This window comes from Aegilops tauschii, chromosome 7 (genome assembly GCF_002575655.3).
Source record: "Aegilops tauschii subsp. strangulata cultivar AL8/78 chromosome 7, Aet v6.0, whole genome shotgun sequence".
In the NCBI taxonomy this organism is placed as follows: Eukaryota; Viridiplantae; Streptophyta; class Magnoliopsida; order Poales; family Poaceae; genus Aegilops; species Aegilops tauschii.
This window is the reverse complement of record NC_053041.3, coordinates 537,862,749-537,872,659: the sequence shown is the minus strand read 5'-3', so window position 1 is coordinate 537,872,659 and position 9,911 is coordinate 537,862,749. Positions and strand designations below refer to the sequence as shown.

The 9,911-nt window shown below is 47.1% G+C and overlaps 1 long non-coding RNA gene across 1 annotated transcript; it reads right to left on the bottom strand.

Moving 5' to 3' along the window:
• Positions 1–287: 287 nt before the first annotated feature.
• LOC109751840 (uncharacterized) lies at positions 288–2,690 on the bottom strand. The gene is made up of 4 exons (XR_012189593.1): positions 2,406–2,690; positions 2,002–2,321; positions 1,089–1,142; positions 288–690 (listed from the first exon to the last, which is right to left on the bottom strand). It is a non-coding gene; the product is annotated as an uncharacterized lncRNA (long non-coding RNA).
• Positions 2,691–9,911: the final 7,221 nt, after the last annotated feature.

Here is a 9,911-nt window from a genome sequence, read left to right as displayed (position 1 = left end):
TTTCTCCTTCAAGCCCCCGTTTCTCAGGAAACATGCCGTTTAAGAATGCAATCAGCAACCCCGGGTCAGAATGATTATCAGAACATATACATATAACCAGTGAAATCAAATATAGGCACTTTCAGCACATATTCCTACGAGCTAGCAACACTCCTTAATTTTTCCAAAGTTCCAAAACAATAGAACAATCCCTTTGCCACATTCTACAGTTTGCTCTATTACAAAGTGAAGCAAAAAAAATTGTGCTGGCTCTAAATATAAGCAACAAAACATGGCAAAATAAAAGAGATTCCACAATACTAGTTACACCTTCAGATATAAAAGCATGTTGCTGTGCAATAAAGCAAACCAGAGGGGTACAATCTTCCAGATTGACAAAACACAATGCAACGCTTGCCATGAAATTGCGCATATATGTAACAACAGTTGTACTTCAGATTTGCTAAACTAAACAGGGTGCTACTCCTAAACCTAAAAGGCATATATTACAACTCTTGTCAACTGGTAACACAGACGATTCCCCTAATTACACAACAAAAACACCAAAAGGATGAAGATGTTTCTGCTCCGGAATCAGTAGACCCAGCTATTTGATCGTTTTGCAGGTTTCTTGGATGTTGAAAGCATGCACATCACCGATTGGAACATCTTGCCTCCCTAAAGAGTCACCTAGATAAGCAATGGTTCGATCTTGCATTTTGAAACATTGTCCAAATTAGTACGAGCTGGTTACATTTAAAGTTAAGATGTCCCTAGCAAAAACAGCGTATTTGCATACTTGCATATCATCTCGTAAAAATTCATATCAAAGGAACATCAACATATACCTTCAAGAAAATTGAGCGGCTTTAAACACTAGCATCTTTGTCTTGGAATTAACATGACCTTAATATAGTTCACAAGATGATATAGTGCACAAATTATAACATAGCTAAATGAAACAATATTGCTACAAATCACTTGATGAGTTCATAGTCCTACACCATCCCGTGGTAGGCACAAAAGCACACCTACAGGATAAAATCAAGAACTCGGACCTAAAAAAACTTTCAAGAAAACAATACGACATATGGGAAATGCCAAATAACCTTCGAGACTGGTGCACCTTCTTATCCCCCTGATCTATTTTGAAGCTTCTTGACCTATAATACCATGTAAAAAATCATTTGTTGAACTACGAGACCATGACATGCTCACAAACAATTGAGTGATATTCACCTCTTTTTTTCCTTTTTACATTTGTTGTCGGGTGTGAAGCTAATAGTGTATTTACCCATAACATTTGTTAAATCTCAGTTGGCATAAATGGTCAGTAAGCTAGTTTATTACAGCTGCATAGATTTCTAGTACTCAGTTGTCCAGCCTGAGATAGAATTCAACTGGGATTTTTGTTAGTCAAACATTCTTGGGCTTCGTCTGGTATGAATTTAGTGAATCACTCAATCTATAGACAGTGTACTTCGAAATAGTCTAATCACTTACTCGACTAATAATACATTTTGGTCCGAACTTGCACTAGTCTGTACATGTGATTTTCAACTATACTATATGTAAGAAAGATTCTATTACACTCTATAAGAAAGATTATGTGTACAATTCAGCTAGACATATTAAGAGAGGAAGCAACAGACAACATTTAAACACTGCTAGATTTTCATGTTTAGCAATATGTTGTAACAGAGTGACTGAACAAGAACTTTTGTCCACATAGCAAGCATTCTTCTAGTTCTAATTCTGCAAAGAATAAAATATTGATGCATATATCTACTCTGAACTAACTTAAACATCTGCTAGTATTACATGGCGAGACATGAAATTTCCATAACCATGACTAACATTAGATGTAGTTGTACTTCTATAATTTTTTCGCTTCTTTTGTTTGTTGTCATACAGTTGCAAGAGCTGCTTTCAGTTCATAATTTTAGGCACATTGTAGCAGACTTCAAGGACTACATTGAGGAGAGCAATAGACGATACTATGAAATCGGAGGATGAACTAACCAAATGCAGTGCAGCTCCTTCAATATTTGCTGAGGACCGGGCAGCAGGCAAGCACGGACTACAACTAACGCCTGCTCCAGAATTGGCAATGCATGCATCACTACAATTGGAGGAGGCAGAGTGAGCTCCGACCGTTGTGGTCGGCACCGAGAAATTGTCCTGTACATCTTGATTGAGCCCGGCTGCTGCAGCGATTGGTCATGCAATATGGTAGCCGTCGGTGCTGGCAAGACATGCCCCATCGTATCCCATTCGAGTGACTCGGATAGGAATCGACCGAATCCGAACGACGCCGACTCCCGCAGCGCGGACATCTAGTCCTAAAATCAAATAAGCAAAATAGAAAAAATCAAGTGCGAGAAAACGGACCAGATGCGTACGACGAAGGAGGCGCTGCCTCTTACCTGATCGTCCTTGCCGAGGGTCTCCGGCTCCCGCGACGCATTTGGCTCCAGCGACGGCGGGGGAAGGTCCATCTCCGCTCCTATGAAACTGACCGGATCTGAGCCAAGGAATCGGCACGCGCGCGAGTTGCGCTGGATTTGGGCTAGCAACAGTGGATGGGGGCATGCCCTAGGCAGCGGCGGCGGCGGCGGCGGCAGGAGACATGCCCTAGGCGGCGGCGGTGCGAATTGTATCAGGGAAGAAGCGAACAGAGAAGATGGATATGCACTTCGTCGCTGAATTACGGAATAAACCAGGGTGCTTTCTGCATACATTGCAACGCAAGAGACCCTCTCAATCCTGTACCACCAGTCCAGATCGAACGGCCCACCTAGTCTTGTATCACGGGAGCACCTCAGGTCTCGTATCACCAGATATCTACCCCTAACAAGAAACTGCAGGCAAGCATGGAGCCGCTCCTTAAGCCCTTCATTAAAGGTGCAAATTAACCCATGATCGTGTCCCCTTCTCATGACCCCCGCCGAGCAAATGTTGTTTGGCTTAATTTGATTCCCGGAGAATTCATATGGATGTGATGCTTTGCATTGGGCGATTTTTACATCGGAGTGGTCAGCAGTAGCACGCCGGTGCTGGTATTAGCAGCCTGGCCGTTGGTGGTAGCTCAGCGAATGCGCCGGCCCCCTCGTGCAACAGGGAAGGTCAAATGGGTCGGCTTCTCGAAGATGGAGGCCTCGCGGTGCCCGAGCGAGCCACGTGCTCCACCACCAGAGCCTCGTCCGATCGTCCACTACACATGTCCTTTGGCATCTTGTAGCTAGCGTGGATATATAACGGCACGTCTCTCAAACGAGAGCAACTAGTTAACGAGCGCTTCTTCGGGAGCCTCGCAACGATCAGCGCCACTTGGCGCGCTCTCAGCCATTTGCCACGTGTCGCGTTCTGGACCCTCCCTCTAGATCTTTTTTATTTTTCCGCACGCGTTTTTGATTTTTTAAACGGTTTTTCCGGGTTTTTTCGATGTTTTGGTTTTTCCCCAGTCTTTCTTAGCTTTTCAATAAAAAAATATTTTACACGAAAAAACGCGTTTTCTTTTTTTTTTCTTTCGCGAAAAGTCACGGTTTTTCTTCCGTGAGAGGCACGGTTGTGCTTTAACAAGAGTCACGCCCGTGCCTTTCGGAAACAAAAAAACGCGTTTTCTGTTTTTTTCTTTCGCGAGAGTCAAGGTTTTACTTCCGCGAGAGGCACGGTTGTGCTTTCGCGAGAGTCACGGTCGTGCCTCTCGGAAAGAGAAAAACAAAACGCATTTTTTGTTTTTTTTCTTTCGCGAGAGTCACGGTTTTGCTTCCGCGAGAGGCACGGTTGTGCTTTCGCGAGAGTCACGGCCGTGCCTCTCGGAAAGGGAAAAAAATACGCGTTTTTTTTCCGCGAGAGTCACGGTTTTGCTTTCGCCAGAGGCACGGTTGTGCTCTCGTGAGAGTCACGGGCGTGCCTCTTTCGGAAAGGAAAAAAACGCGTTTTCTGTTTTTTTCCCCACGAGAGTCACAGTTTTGCTTCCACGAGAGGCACGGTTGTGATTCGCGAGAGGCATGGGCGTGCCTCTTTCAGAAAGGAAAAAAAAACTGTGCCCCCGGTGTGCTTTTTTCGTCCGTTTTTTTTCATGAAAAAAAAGTTCGTCAAAACCTATCAACATGGGATCTAGTTTTGAAGATCTCGACGCGAGGAATCCAATGGTGAAAACGGTTTGAGATTTGGACGCACGATTTAAGAGATAAAACGTTTTGAATAAACGGATCTACGAAAAAAGAGAAAACTCCCAGGTTGCGACAAGTGGTGCGCTGCATGTGCGCCACTTGTCGTGACCTGGGAAGGTGGAGTGTTCTTTGCAATGAGTACTCCTTAATTAGTGATTTCGCTCTCAAACACAAAGCACACAACCTACCGATTCACAAAGGACGTGTTTGGTTGCCCACATGCAGCCCAACCAGGCCCGCGCAGGATGTGTGTGGCCTGTTTGGTTGCTTGGCTGCATGTGTTTTGTGGCCCGCACGGACCTTAAAGCAGGCCGCAGCCTAGCCCGGCGGAAACTGCCGAATCGGCAGTTTCTCGCGAGCCTGACTCGGCGCGGCCACGCGTGCGAGGGAGTTGCACGCCTCGGGCAGCGCGGGAAACGGAGGGGACGTCTCATAACTCCCCCCACTCTCCTGTCACCGCCCCAGTCGCAACGTTCCCACCACTCCCCCTCTCTCTCTCAGTCCCTCCCTCTCCTCTCTTCCGATGGCTCCGCCTCGTCCACCGCCGCGCCGTCCTCTGACCCCCGTCGACCAGCGCATCGCCAGCATCCAGGAGCGCTGGCTGGCCGGGCTCCAGAACTCGGGCCGGGACCTGGCGTCGGCGCTGCGAGCGCCGTCCACATCTGCTGCCGGCCACCACGTGCGCCGGCCAATGCGGTGCAGGCCGTTCCTGCTCCGCCGCCGATTCCGGACCTCGTGGTCCTGGGCTCGGCGCCGGCGGCGTCCACGGAGCCCCCGCTTCTTGGGACACCATTGGGCAGGGGGGGGGGGTTCTTGTCTCCCGTCCAAGGTTTTTCTCCTGTCGGCGGGTCGTCCTCCTCGACCTCCCGCGTGGCCATGAGCACGGGACCGATGCCACAGGCCGTCACCAGGGCCGGCTCCTCCTCTGCTTCGCCACTTCTCTCCTTCCCGATGGGGTTTTCACCCCGGCCTCGGTTCGCTGCGACTGCGCAAGCTCCGGTGAGTCAAACCCCCTCAATGCTTGCTCGTAGATGTAGATTAGGGGTTTATTTCTTAGGCATGTGCTAGAACTTAGTGGATTCGATAGGATTCGAGTAAATCCGACTGGATGCGATCCCAATCGAATCCAATCGGACCGATCTGTTCTTGTTTCGTACAGTGTGTGTCCTAGGATAATTTTCTTCTGCTACTGCTAGTGTGTCCTAGGATGTGTGTTCATGCTAGAATCCCCAATGGTAGTGTGCTTTGCTAGGATCTGTGTTCATGGTAGGGTCTTGCTAGGATCTGTGTTCATGCAAATGACATGTTCATGTTCAAGCTAGGATCATGTTCATGTTGCTACATAGATGTCCAAGCCAGGGTTTGTGTTGATTGTTATATGTGCATGTAGTAGGACCATTTTAGGATGCTGTCAAATGTGCATGGGTGCACATGGGTGCTTTTGATGAGTGGCACTTGATGTTGCTCTTTTTAGATGTTTCCATGCTTAGGATAGTGCACTGATGAGTGGCAGTTGTACTTGTTGTTGCTATTTTTAGATGTTTCCATGCCACTCATCAGTGGCATTTGGTCATGGGCAAGTACCACTAGGCAATGGCACTTACTGTTGGGCAAGTCTCCTGATCAGTGGCACTAATCAGTGGTATTGAAAGTGATAGTTATCGACTAGAGGGGGGTGAATAGGAGATTTTTATGAATTCTTCAAAACACAGGGGCTTTGAAGACAAACAGTAGAAATAAACCTATTGATATGCAGCGGAATGTAGACTACACTAGACAAGCCATAGTCAAGTAAATAATGAAGTGAAAGCACGAATACTATTAGCAGCTAGGTAGTATGGATCAGGATGGAAGATAGTATCAAGCCAAACAACCACAGTCTTCACACAGTGAAGATAATCAGATCAAGCAAGCAGGCAATGACTTCATGAAGACAAACTGTATGTAAAGAGAGGTAAAGGATAGAACCAACTGCTTGGAGAGGACAAGGATTTGTTGGACCAGTTCCAGTTGCTGTGACAACTGTACGTCTGGTTAGGGAGGCTGAGATTCAACTCAGAAGACCGCGTCTTCACCTTATTCCCCTTGAGCTAAGGACACTTAGTCCTCGCCCAATCACTCTGGTAAGTCTTCAAGGTAGACTTCCAAACCTTCACAGACTTCGTTCACCGGCAATCCACAATGACTCTTGGATGCTCAGAACGCGACGCCTAACCGGCTGGAGGATTCACAATCCTCAAGTGTAACAAGTCTTCAGATCACGCGGACAGAAAGACTTCAGTGATGCCTAACACTCTTTGGCTCTGGGTGTTTTGGGCTTTGTCCTCGCAAGGATCTCTCTCTCTCTCTCAAATGCTTCGGAGGTGGGTTGCTCTCAAACGACAAAAGCCGTGCACTAACTCTGAGCAGCCACCAATTTATGGTGTAGGGGGTGGGCTATTTATAGCCAGGAGGCAACCCGACCTGATTTGTCCAAAATGACCCTGGGTCACTAAGGAACTGACACGTGTCCAACGGTCAGATTACAAACACACGCGACAGCTTGGCTTGGGCTACAAGTAAAGCTGACTCATCCAACTCTGGATAAGATTTTCTCTCATTGTCTTCGCTCGAAGACATAGGATTTGGTTGAGCATCACATCAGTCACTCTGACTTTGTTCACTTGGACCCCACTTAACAGTGCGGTGGTTCCTATGACTCAACAAAGAAGAAAAGGAAACTACGAAACAACTATGTCTTCGCACTCCATAGTCTTCACATGAGTGTCTTCTTGAGTCATAATCTTCGTTGTGAATATCTTCACAACCACCACTGTCTTCAATGTCTTCACACATTTTTAGGGGTCATCTCTGGTAGGTAAACCAAATCAATGAGGGACTACTACCTGTGTTATCCTGCAATTCTCACAAACACATTAGCCCCTCAACCAAGTTTGTCGTCAATACTCCAAAACCAACTAGGGGTGGCACTAGATGCACTTACAATCTCCCCCTTTTTGGTGATTGATGACAAACTGGTTGAAGTTTTCAACAGGGATAAAAGTATGTGAAAGTTTAAGGATTAAGGCATTGTCTTCATAAGTAGCAAAAGGCTCCCCCTGAAGATGTGCATATAAGTAGTTTGCTTTTGAATGCAAATGCACATGGCAGGTTTTACTTTGTGGAGATCCGCTTCAACCTATGAAGACAATTCATCATGCATATAAAGATATAACGAAGATAATGACATGCATAATGAAAAATGGACGTCTGCGGAAGGGCTTCATGCAGAATTTATCATCGAATCACAAGGTAGCTTAAGAAGTAGAAGACGACCATCGAGTTTAAGTGTTACAACCCGAAGAACCAAATGTATCAAAAGACGAGAGTTGTAAACACTTGGCAAAATATAGCAACCACCCATAAGGACCCGCTTGAAGACTATCAACTCATATGCTTCTCCCCCTTTTGTCAGTAAGGACCAAAAAGGTTTGAAGACATATAGCATCTACTCGTTCCCATCAGGAGTAGATGAAGGAGTCGGGTCGACGTTGGAGTTTGGTGGAGCAGAAGTGCTTGGTGCAGTGTCGAGATGAAGTGCAGCCATGGTCGGTGAAGTGGCGTCGTCTTCCTCAACGACGACTCTCGCAACAACAGTTGCAACCGAAGATGAATGCTCATAATCTTCAATAGATGGAGTGCGGCGCCAGCTTGTAGTGCGTGGAGGTCTGGAGTCAAATTTGAAGCCTTCTGTGAAGCCATCTTCGCGAAGATCTTCTTCAGGGCATAGCAGGGTGAGACTCTTCCAAGACCGCCGACAGGCTTCATGGGCTATGAACGAGTTCTTGGTGGCCAGGTTTCTGATGTGATTGACGTCCACCAAGATACTCTGCATCTGACGCTTCAGCCAGTCATGGTGCTTGTCCTGCTTCTGATGTAAGGCCACAAGAAGCTCTCGGTCATTGAGTACACGAGAACGCTTCTGAGGCCGTTGGGCGATTGTACTAGCAGTGGCTTCTATGTTGGCACGATGTGGCACACGCATATTGCCCGCTAGAGGATAAGCAGTAGTGGCAGCATTGGGGACATGAGTGCCTTCTATTGGCCGAGTGAAGCTTTGTCAATCAACATTGTGAAGATATAGGGGCTCCTTGGCAGGTTCAGGGTAGATGGCTTCAATGGATAGATCAACCTGAGGCAGAAAGATAATGTGATTGCGCGGTGAGGGATGATAATCAATAGATGAATGAAGTTTGATCAGGCGCATCACCCATGGAGCATAAAACTTCAAGCCAAACAGATCAATCCCAGATGCAGCAAGTTGTCTGATGAAGAAATCCTGAGAATTGAATCTGATGCCATTGACAATATGGAATACCAATGTCTTCATGGTTCCTTCGAGTTTGGATTCAGAAGAATATCCCTTGATTGGCCATAGAGTCCGCCTCAGAATATGATAAATTGTGCGGGGCGGGTACTCAAGGTCCTTGACGAAGAATTCTTTGGGGTATTCAACATCTTGGGGTAGTGGCTTCATCATGCTGAGCATCTGACTCATATTGGGTTCAGGTTTCTGAAAAATACTCTGCAGTTCATTGTTGTGAAGTTGACAACCAGGCTCATACAATTCACCTGGAGTGGGCAGGGAGGTAAGCTCGATGATGTCTTGAGCTTTGGCTTCATGGTGCACATCTCCTGTCATCCACTCAAGGATCCAAGTCTTCGGATCCTTGTTGTAGCCACGAATGTGAAGTGCGGCATAGAACTGCAGCAGAAGCTCTTCATTCCAGTGCTCTTTGTCAGTGACGAATTACAGAAGACCAGCATCCCTAAAGCAGTCCAGTGCTTCTTCAAGACAGGGCAGCCCAGCTATGGCTTCACAGTCAAGACACATGTGAGGAAAGATCCGCTCTTGATTGTATAAAATGCAGGAGTAATAGCTGCGCTGCTGATAGCTCCAGAAGCAATCAGAAGAGAGCTTTGGCTTCGTGTAAGGATTCTTGGCGCTGTCGAATAATGTGTTGTGCGCCCTGAAGTTGGTCACGCTGAACGATCCTGGCGGTGTGGCAGCACCTAGAAGCCTTGGCAGCCTGGGCTTTGGCTTCTGAACCTGAGGCCTCTGCTTAACATGGTAGTCGTACTGAGGTCCGGGAGCAGTTGGAGGAACCAAAATGGGACATCTCACCATGACAAGCTGGCCGTGATCATAGGCCTGTTCAATTGTGTGAGGCCTTGGAGGTGGAACATTTGCTTCAGCATTCACATTGGCGTCAGGTTGTACATGAGCTTCAGGCACAACATTGTCTTCGGCCATGACAATCTCATTGGCTTCAGTAGCGTTGGTTGTGGCAGCCTCTGTGTTTTCAACCTCCGTTTCTTCAATAACAGGAGGGTCGGGCACATTCACATTCTCCTCGAGAATGACTTGTTCAGTGGCAGGGGGTGTGGCAACACGTTCTTCTTCTCTTGTTTCTTGATTTTCATCGGCTGATGCAGCCGAAATGTCTTCAGCAGCTTTTGCTTCAGACTCAGAGACATTCATGGTAGGGGTGGCTTCAGGAAACACTTGACGTGCTACTGAGCTTTGTTGCACCTCCCCTTCCGGAATGCTCGACATGGTGACCTGTGGCCTGGGGCCTTTGCGAAGCCTGTGATATGCGGGCGACGCCTTTGGTGATGGAGTGGTCTGTACCATGTAGTTGTTGTCTTCAAGTACCGGAGTGGTATCTTGAGGTGGTGGAGTTCTGGGTGTCTCATCATGAATGGGGGTGTCTT